The sequence below is a fragment of the Natator depressus genome, chromosome 2, assembly GCF_965152275.1.
Source record: "Natator depressus isolate rNatDep1 chromosome 2, rNatDep2.hap1, whole genome shotgun sequence".
Lineage (NCBI taxonomy): Eukaryota > Metazoa > Chordata > Testudines > Cheloniidae > Natator > Natator depressus.
In genome coordinates, this window is record NC_134235.1 from 127,653,587 (window position 1) to 127,661,649 (window position 8,063).

Consider the following 8,063-nt stretch of genomic DNA (forward strand, 5'->3'; position numbering starts at 1 on the left):
ATAGAAATTTACATCACACCTCTTGTTATATATCACATCAGAGTATGAGACCAGTCCAAATGGTTAGTCCTGATTGAAGACATCACAGATATGCTCACACATTTTCTGGTACAGCACATCTGAACACAGCAATACCCTCTGACGTGTAGAGTTAATGTAATTTGTCCCAGAGATTGCTTTTGGTTAATATTTTTGTTGCCTACTCACAACTTCAAACAAAGTTTACAACATAAAAAGAAGACAACTCTCTTAATAAGGCTTAATTATAATACAGCCTTCTCATGGAATCATCACTTCAGTGATTTTAGATTAAACATAACAGGAGTCTTAGGGCAAAAAACCTTAAATCTATCTCATGGTCCTCCCAGCAAAGCAAATCCTGATTTATTGTATTACACAATCATAAGCACAGTAATAATAAGCATGACACTACTTTAATGACATTACATCTGTGGAATGCAAATTGATAATCAATTACTTTAACCATATACTTGACAGTTTAGTGACTCCCCCCTTTTCATACAGTTTTAGTTTGTAATTCAACAGTAGTCCTGTCAAACTGTTAAATAACCTTCTAAGTTAGTTTTTTTTTCCATCAGTCATTCAACTTCTGATTATTCCCTAACAAATAATAAATCCTTGAGTTTTCACTTGCCAAGACTGCAACTGTTTTACTGGCACATTATAAGGCTATGGTGACAAGAATTCAGCTCTTATGTGCACCCCTCTCCACTCTGAGCATTATATATGCACCATCAAACATCTGTAACGTATTTTCCTCCCACCAGAAATTCAACTACCATCTGTCTCCTGCCAGCAATTGGACTCCACATTTTTGTTCTTCTAGAATGAGGTTTCTTTAAATTGTCCTTATAGAACTGCACCTGCAGTTCATTCTTTCCCAGGAACTCATCCTCTACATTTGCGTTGATGAAAATATGAACTGTATTAAGGATGGATCACTCACCACTGTTATTCTAGTGAGACTGCAGTATGTCTTGCCAGGGATTGTATGAACTTATCTTGGTAGAAAATCTATCACCTATGTGCCACCTAAGTAAAAAAAAATAAACTGAAATTAGAGTACCCAAAAATGTATATTCTTGGTTCTGCAGTGTGCAGCTAGAGTCTTGGTTTAGTTTGTTTGTTCTCTCTGTTACTGCAGGCAAAAGTCACGGGGGGGGGGGGGGGGAGGGTCACACCTCCAGCTTAGTAATTCTAAGATGTTAATTCTTCTATATTTATCTTAATAGGAAAGTAATTTAAAAGATTGAAACAGATTCTATTCAAATTCAGTTCAACCTCTGGATGAAGGCTTGGGTCAATTCTTGCTTTACTGAAACAAGTCCACATAGTCCTCATGAAAATATGCAATTTTTTAAAATCAGGTAGGTTTTCAGATCTGAGTGTGACCTTTTAAATAAAATATATTTCTCAATAAATAAAATTCCCTGAAGTCAATGAGAGTTGCAAGTGCTCAGAACTTCTGGAAATCAAATAATATACTTAGGAGTCTAGATATGGATTAAGGATCTTAATGTTTAAGTAGCCAAATACAAGCGTTTTGTTCTAAATGTCTTGCACAAGGTCACTTGTGAGATAAGGTAGCTGAGGTAATAAACATCATCCCCAAATGTCCCACCCCTTTTTTCTCTCTAATATCCTGGGGGGGACTGAGCTGGCCATTACAACACTGCATTGAACAAGGCCACACAGCCATCCTGGGCAAAGCTGAAAATAAAATCTAGGTCCTGATTCCCAGTCCTCTAACTCTACTGAACCATGCTTCCTCCATTGGCTAACCCGTGGCATTTTGATTGATTGATTGATTGATTTCAGTGTACTGTAGCTATTTGTGCTGGGCTATTCTGATTTTTCACACAATGTTCAGTCTTTTTAAGCATACTTTTGCTAGCCACCCGCATGAAAATCTTGGTGCCTGAGCACCCAGTAAGATCTCCGAGCCTGGATGTTTTGCTTTATTTTTCCCTGTAACAAATTCTAATAGCATTGATGCATCTAGGGCTTAGTTTTAGCTGTGCTTTTTCATTTTTTACATGATGCGCTTAAGTCACATTAATGTCATTCTCTTCAGAGTCATCACATATAAAGGTGCACTGCAAAAGGAAAAGAAACTATCATGGTCTTCATTGTCCTCTTGGAATTAAATTTACTTCTTTACTGAAGGCCAGTACAAGACCTAAATATCACTAAAGTCTCACTTTTTGTGACCCCCTGAACCTAGGTGAATGTCACTATTGAAGTGTAAAGTCTCTGGTTAGCTCCCAGAAGAATTTATTTTTCTGTTCTATTCCTCCCTACTCCCACTATTTTCCCCTCCCATTAAACATATCAAATTTTGGAGGTCTCTTTTGGAAGAGTAATGAAATGGAACAATGACATCCCAAGAGGTGGAAACCTTAGTTGCATCTTCTACTGTATGTGGAACCCATATGATTTATACCACAGCATTTAACTTTGTTTCTTACGAGGAGAGGGAGAGAAGCCGTGGGAAGAAGACATAGATCTTAGTTGGATATTCTGTGTCTCTGCACACATATAGAGGAGCTAGGCAGAGCAACTGAATTAGAAGGACTCAGAAGGGGTGTTACAGTTAATTAGACATGCTCAGTAACTATTTCTGGGGCTGTGTAGGAAGTTTTCACTGTTGGCAACCCAGCTGGCAGGGCACTCCCTAGTCACCCTCTGAAAGCTGAGCCAATCAGAGTCCAAGGGAAGGAAAATCATAAATACAGGAGTTAAAGACTGCGGTATGAATGTGGCAATTGATTAGAAAAAGACCAAGAAATGTGTCTGTGCTGTGATGGCTGGGGCAAAGATGGTGCTCTATAGAGTGGAAGTCTTATAGAAATCCAAGAAATGGTGCTTTTGTATGCTGATCCCAATCCCTATACTACTTTGAATACAGGCTACAGACTTCTGTTTCACCAGCAAATGAGAGTTACTAACCTAAGGGCTGGAATGCTGATGTCTGTGGAGATCTCCAGACTGTTTGTTTGCTTACGGGGTTCTGAAGTGTTTGAGATGAGGTTCAACAAGGACAAGTGCAGAGTCCTGCATTTAGGATGGAAGAATCCCATGCACTACTACAGACTAGGGACCGAATGGCTAGGCAGAAGTTCTGCAGAGAAGGACCTAGGGGTTACAGTGGACAAGAAGCTGGATATGAGTCAACAATGTGCCCTTGTTGCCAAGAAGGCTAATGGCATTTTGGGCTGTATAAGTAGGAGCATTGTCAGCAGATTGAGGGACATGATCATTCCCCTCTATTCGGCATTGGTGAGGCCTCATCTGGAGTACTGTGTCCAGTTTTGGGCCCCACACTACAAGAAGGAAGTGGAAAAATTGGAAAGAGTCCAGCAGAGGCAACACAAATGATTAGGGGGCTGGAGCACATGATTTATGAGGAGAGGCTGAGGGAATTGGGATTATTTAGTCTGTGTGGTACCAGGTGACAGAACAAAGAGTAATGGTCTCAAGTTGCAGTGGGGGAGGTTTAGGTTGGATATTAGGAAAAACTTTTTGACTCGGAGGGTAGTGAAGCACTGGAATGGGTTACCTAGGGAGGTGGTGGAATCTGTTTCCTTAGAGATTTTTAAGGTCAGTCTTGACAAAGCCCTGGCTGGAATGATTTAGTTGGGGATTGGTCCTGCTTTGAGCAGGGGGTTGGACTAGATGACCTCCGGAGGTGCCTTCCAACCCTGATATTCTATGAAAGGATGGAGACGGGGCCATTTGATCAAGTTCTGAAGAGTCCAGATGACAGCCACTACATACTACTGTCACATTATGAAGACTGAAAAATTTCTGAGAAAAGATCAGATGGGAATGTGTTTTGATGTGTGTGCTGAAGTATAGAAAATGTTATATTGAAACCTTATACTTGAATGTTTGTAACAAAAACAAAAGGAGGAAAGTTTGCATACGGAACTCCAGTAATTTACTGTATAGCAGCTTTTGTTCAAAAGTTATTCATAGTATTCCAATCATTTACAATGTTCTATATATGTTCATTTTACTAAGAAAGTGTATGGTGCACTCTCTTTGAACTTGACTGGGGGCTATTCACATCCATTTACCAGGATTTTACATACAATAGCCCTGAGATTTACCTCTGCGTAATGCTTTCCATAAGTTTCTGAAAACACACAACACTGGCCTGTGCTTTTGCAAAGAGTTAAGCGAAGGTGCAGGAAGAAGGGGAGTCTATAGTTATACAGAATTTTGCCTGAGCATTCCCTACCCCTCATTATATATGCACCTATGTAAATGTCATGATCTGTTAGCAGATGTACTGTAACGATACATTTCTGAGCCTGCCTCCTCAGTTGCTGCAGCATCTTAAAGAAGAGACACACTGTCCTCTCTCATGGTGACACAGTCTTGTTCTTTCCCTTTATTGTTTTTGTTGTTTTTTTCTTTTAGTATAAAATATAATTTACTCCCCCTGAAAGTAAAGGCTCATATGGAAAATGCAATACAGCTTTCCCAACCCCCTGCCTAGGAGGGAGAGGAAGGGAAGGGAGTTTGCGGACACAATTTAAGACTCATGTTCTCCAGTATTCTGAAAAGACTTTCAGCAAAAACAAAGCCGAGACCCAATGTTTCTAGTATTAAAAAAGCCAAGCAGAAAAATGTTTTAAAAAACCCTCAACAACGTGTTTCTTTCTTTATACACGATAGAGGCAATAAAAGACACAACTTCCTCCCTCCCCCCATCTTTAAAGGGGTATTTTTCAGATACATTGTGTCATTTTGAACAGAACTGCTTTTTTGAATCACAGCCGCAGGCCCTCTGGAAGAAATTTCCTCTTTCCATGACAAGCCAGGGAGTTGTCTCCATGCAATCCATCTTGGAGCTGTCCATTAAAGATCTAAAATGCATCAGAGACACAAACTTGCCTCCCTCACCAACAGAAGTTGGTCCGATAAAATATATTACCTCCCCCATCTTGTCTCTCTAATATCCTGTGACTGGCATGGCTACAACTACACTCCATAATAAGATGCATCAGATAGTCATATTGGTGGATATCATATTGAGTTGTCTGGGAGAGCAGTTTTTGACAAACTATATTTACAGGCGTCAGATGTAAATGCTGATGGGTTTCTCACATAAGCATATCCAAAAATAAAATAAATAAAAATCCTCCTACGTGGATGGTAACAGATAGCAAAAGAAACCTCTAGGTATCGTTAGGATGACATATTTCAACTTCTCTTCCTCTCTCTCTCTCTCTCTCTCTGAACTGTTGTGCTTATGTGTGCTGTGTCATCTTCAAGATATGATAATAAAAGCCTAGACTGCCTCAGACAAAAAGAAAAGTTTTGGTGAGCAAGGGTCACAGTATTGAAAAGGAAAGACAACTATAACCAAAAATATAGCTCTCCTTTAAGCAGTTCCTAGCTATGAAATACAAAGAAAAGCCTCTTAAAGCATTCATCACAGGATCAGCACTTAACATGGAAAATAAATGAATCTAGCAACTGCTTTTTGACACCAGAAAAGCTGTATATGACTCAGCCCAGGCAGTGATTTCAATAATGTGCATACTGTGCTTTAAAGCAGCTGAGCTCATAAGCAAATCTGTGTGATAGAAAAGGACATGCTGTTTCAAGATTATCATCATGATATTGTTTTATTTGGAGGGATTTAATGTTGGCAGCTGTATATAGAGTCTTTCTTTGGAGAATTTATATCATTTCTTAATAGACACAAATATTAAGTCCATTTAACTAAAGGGCCAAGTTCACATTAGCTCCTCACATCTGCACACCTTAATTTGTGTCTGGGTTTATGGTTTGTCTTTGATTTATTTATTAAAGAAGAAAAGTTGGTGGGGAAGGTAATCTCCCTATTTGTTCTCTGGTGGAGTTTGAGGGCACAGATTAAGTGGGTTTGGGGATGGGAAAGGTGGCTTGTCCTAAGGAGGATGGAAGGCCCGGCAATGTAATGTCAGGCAGGTTGAAGGGCAATCTGGATTGGTGGTCAGTATTCAAACAAGAAGTCCAATAGGCAGGAGATTCAACCCAAGGTGAATGCACAGCAAGGCAGCTGGAAGAGTCAGGCAAAGCAGAAAGGCAGGATTGGGTGGAGCAGCAATGCAGTGTTAGGAAAGGCAGCATCATGAGGGGAAGCAAGGCAGGGTCAAGCAGGGTTCAAACTATCAGCTTATGTCTCAGACAAGGGCAGAAAGGAAGCAGGAACCAACCAATCAGGGTCACCAACCAATCAGGAATCAGGCTGAAGAACTCCGGAAGCTGCTCCCTCCCACTCCAGTTTGTGAATTCCCTAGTATATGGAGGAGTTGATACGGTGTGATGTCCAACACTTCATCTCAAGCACCTGTGTTCAAGACCATGATTGAAGGCCAGATCCTGACAGAGGAAAAGCAGGATTTTGAGACTTTTTCCCCCTCATCTCCTTTTGGTTTTATTTTATTTGAGAGCCAACACTTACTAAGGTCTTGTCTCCAGTTGAAAAACTACATTGGCACAGATGCATGGCTGCAGCTGTGCTGCTGTAGCATTTCAGTGTAGACACTATTTACGCCAACTGGAGAACACACACCCCCTCCCATATCGGTGTAGGTATTCCACCTCCCTGAGAAGCAGTAGTTATGTCAACTGACCAATGCTTTCATTGACCTAGCGCTGTCTACACAGGGAGAGGAGTGGGTAGGTCAGCTTAACTACACCACTTAGAGGTGTGGATTTTTAACATCCCTAAGCAACACAATGAAGCTAAATTAATTTTCTAGTGGAGAGTATGCTTAAGTGTTTGTGTTTATTCTAGCTTTGTCACTGTAGCAGGAAGGTGAAATCTAACTGTGAGATTATGTAATTGATGAATTAGTTAGGAGCATGAGCTGAGAGGTTTGTAGATGCTCATTAGAGGGATGGCTTTTTATAAAGTATACCTTGGTGATGGCAGGAGAACATCACTTTGTTCCTGAGCAGGAGTCAAGGGGATTTGTTGAAGGGGACTAATCATGAACCCTGGCTGAAATGGGCTTATTTAGATCTCTTGGTGCTTCAGTTAATTAATAATTATTATGTTGATTATAATTATAATGATTATAATCACTATTTATCATCATTTAACATTGGTATATAGTGTGATGCTGTCTAACAGATTGCCTGCTCAGGATAGAGAAACAGGGCAATTCACTTGTGCATGACTATCAAGGAAATGTTCAAAGGTCATAGCCTGTTCAAGCCAATTCACTTGTTAGATCAGATCAAAGGAAATGTTAATAGTATTTGTGACAGGTTCAGTCACAGAGATCCCCTTGGGACTGTCACTTGATGTGCTGAAATTACCTCTGAGCCCATTTTCCCTGCCAGCTTGGGACTCCAGAACCCTGCCATGCTAGCCTGCTGCAACACAGACTCAGGGTCTGGTCCACGCCCCCAAAGCTGCAGACTTTAACTAAAACAGTTCTGCAGGTTGCCTGTCTCCAGCACCCAGACGCAGAGCTCCCAATGGGATCCAAACCCCAAATAAATCCAGTTTACTCTGTACAAAGCTTATACAGGGTAAATTCATAAATTGTTCACCCTTTATATCACTGATAGAGAGATATGCACAGCTGTTTGCTCCCCCAGGTATCAATAACTTACTCTGGGTTTACTAATAAACAAAAGTGATGTTAAGTATAAAAAGTAGGATATAAGTGGTTTCATTAATAACAGAAAGAACAAAGTCAGTCACCAAGCACAATAAACAAAAATATGCGAAATCTAAGCCTAATACATTAAGAAACTGATTACAGGTAATTTCTCACCCTAAGAGATGTTCTAATAAGCTTCTTTCACAGACTACATGCCTTCCTAGTCTGGGCCCAATCCGTTCCAATGGCACAGTCCTTGTTAGTTCCAGGAGACATCTTAGGTGGTAAGCAGGGGTTTTCTCAGGACTGGCAGCCCCTTTTGTCCTTCTCCAGCCCCTTTATAGCTTTGGCATAAGGCAGGAATCTTTTGTCTCTCTGGGTCCCCACACCTCCTTCTAAATGGAAAAGTACCAAATTTAAGATGGATTT